The sequence below is a fragment of the Gavialis gangeticus genome, unplaced genomic scaffold, assembly GCF_001723915.1.
Source record: "Gavialis gangeticus isolate Ggan-Ray unplaced genomic scaffold, GavGan_comp1, whole genome shotgun sequence".
Lineage (NCBI taxonomy): Eukaryota > Metazoa > Chordata > Crocodylia > Gavialidae > Gavialis > Gavialis gangeticus.
In genome coordinates, this window is record NW_017729031.1 from 2,393,368 (window position 1) to 2,396,369 (window position 3,002).

Genomic DNA, 3,002 nt, shown 5'->3' on the forward strand with positions numbered 1-3,002 from the left:
AATTTTTTTTAGTCTTAAATAGAAACTTTGTAGAAGAGCTGGTGACAGAATCTGACTCTTGAGACAGCATTTAAACACTGCGGGTACAATATGGTTAGGAAGTAGGAGGTGTGTGCACATGGAGCATACTCCATGTAGATAGAATGTTCAGAGAATTTAGCTGGAAACATCTGAGAATGATCACGTTGCATTTTCAGAGGTCCTGGTTAAATTTTGGTTGTTTCAAATTCCTTTCACTGAGACAATAATGCATATCCATGATGCAAAATTTCAAATCAATCAGGAAGGCACTACAGTTTCTCAATAAAACCCGTGTAAGGTGTTTTTTTTTTTAACTTAGAAGAACCTTCACATTTTCCCTTAACCTCTTGGAAAAGGGTGAACTTTTTTACTGACACTTGAAATATATATATCGATCTGAAGCAGAAACCTGGCATGGAAAATTTCAACTGAAATGGTTAAAGTTTGGCATAAGTAATTGAAAACAGGATCTTGTAAAGGAAATTATTAGGCAAACTTAATGCCAGTCCAGCCAAAAATAATACTATAATAATAGTATAATAATTAATAGTAATGGAAGTATACAAGACAATGGATTTTAATAAGGATTTAGTTTTCCCAGAGGTTTGGGAAAGGAGAAAGAGAGTTTCTCCTTTGTTCAAAACGTGAACAAACATTTGGGTCTTTTTTGTTAAAACAGATATGGGAGTAACTTCTGTATATGAAGCCTGCCACTCTAAATGAAAACACAGCAAACTAAATGAAACTGGTTTAACAATCTTTAATTTAATATACAAAACTGTGGTCTCCCCAACCAATTTTATTCATTCTAGATTCCATTGCACTTTTGTCAATGTGAATGATGATAATTTCAAGTGAATGGATTTCTAAGAATAGCTAAGTTACATGAGTGCTTCATAACCTTTTCTAAATGTGGGATATCTCCATCCCCAAAGCTTCTACACACTTAGTGGTCACATCTACATGTGCATTAATGTGCATAATCAGTAGTGCTGGCACATGCTTTTTTGGGACACTAATGAGCAGTAGACTAATTCTACTGTGCATTAGTGCATTAGCACCATTTTTTCCTGCCATGCTAATGTTCAGTAGAATTAGTTTACTGCACATTTAGTGTCTTGTGTAGATGCACCCAGTGAGATAGGAAATGCAGTTTGGGAATCACTGACCCATGTTGACCACCAGTGTCATATTCAGATTGTAGTTTCCTGTGGTGCTTGCTTGAGTGTTTTGCCTTTTCGGGCCAATTGGGCACAGCTGTCTCCTTGTGGGTCGGCACCTTGCCCTCCAGTGGGAGTCTCTGGGAGTCTCTAATGTCCCCAGGGGTTCTCGCCTGCCACAACTTGATGTTAAGAATTATTGTTAGGAGGAAGTTCTCAAGTCCTGCCTCTCCTGGTTCCCTCTTCGATCTCTTGCTTAGGTCTTTGTCTCAGGGCTCTGCCTCCCCTATGCCCCGCCTTACACCAACCAGAGATGATGTTAGGTTTTCGTCAAGGCTAACTCAAAGACAATCAGCCGTGGCTGGGCCTTAGCCCCTGTTTAATTTCAGTCCCAGTTTGGACAGTGTACCATCCTTGTTCTGGCTTCACGTAGGCCTGACTCATTGTTGTGTGTACCCCAGGGCACCTTTCTTCAGGGCTTGCTCCCTCCCCAGGGGTTACTCATGGCTTTCAATAGCCTTCCTCCTTTCCTCTCTCCTTAGGCTCACCACTATCCCAGTCTCTATCAGCTTTGTCCGGGATCCATGGCTTTGTGAGAAGTATGTATCCTGGCTCCTCCAAGCCACCTTTAGCTGGGCATCCCAACTCTCAGGGTTGCCACCACTCACCCCTGCTGGGGCACCTGTTTGCTTCCAGCTGCTCTGGGCTCTCAGGAGGCCTCACTTCTAGTTCTCCTTGCATGTTGGCCACTGGGGATTTTATCCCTCTCTCCAAGGGGCAGCTGGCAAATTGACATCGGCAAATCCACAAATCGTGCCCACAAAGTGTGCCCACACTGGTCCAGGGGAGTGCGTTTGGTCTTTGGCAGTGCTCTGTTGCTGCTGCTTTTCCTGCTGCTCCTACACTGGCACTGCTTGTCTTCTGGTGGCAGCATCTCCGTTGCAGTGCCTTTGATCTTCAGTGGCATTCTGCAGCCACTGCTTTTCCCTCTGCTCCAGTACTGGAGGTGAGTTTCAGGTCATGGCAGTGTCCCTGCCACACAGATGTTGGTTTGAAGCATTTCAAACAAACCAATATTGGTCAGCCAAGTATCTTGACTGACCCCTGGGAAGGATCCCCTGGCAGGATCCCCTGGGAAGCCAGTCTGAGGGACAGAAGAGTCCAGGACTGCTGGCTGTACTTTAAAGAAGCCTTACCGAGGCTGCAGGAACAAACCATCCCAATGTGCAGGAAGACTAGCAAGTGTGGCAGAAGACCAACTTGGCTTAGCAGTAAACTAAATCACAAAAAGGAAGCTAATAAGAAGTGGAAAATTGGATAAACAACTAGGGAAGAGTATAAGAGCATTGCTCAGGCGTGCAGGCATGAAGTCAGGAAAGTCAAAACTTAATTAGACTTGTAGCTAGCAAGGGATGTGAAGGGTAGCAAGAAGGGTTTCTGCAAGTAAGTCAGTAGCAAGAGGAGGATCAGGGAAAGTGTGGGTCCCTTATTGAATGGGGGAGGCATCCTTGTGACAGGATGCTGAAAAGGCTGAAGTGCTCAATGCCTTTGCCTCAGTCTTCACAGGCAGTCAGCTCCCAGACTACTGCACTGGCAGCACAATTTGGGGAGGAGGTGAGCAGCCAACAATGGTTTCATAGTTTCATAGTTTCATAGTTTCTAGGGTCGGAAGGGACCTGAGTAGATCATCTAGTCCGAACCCCTGCCATGGCAGGAAAGAGTACTGGGGTCAAACGAACCCAGCAAGGTGTACGTCTAGCCTCCTCTTAAAGACCCCCAGGGTAGGAGCCAGCACCACTTCTCTTGGAAGTTGGTTCCATA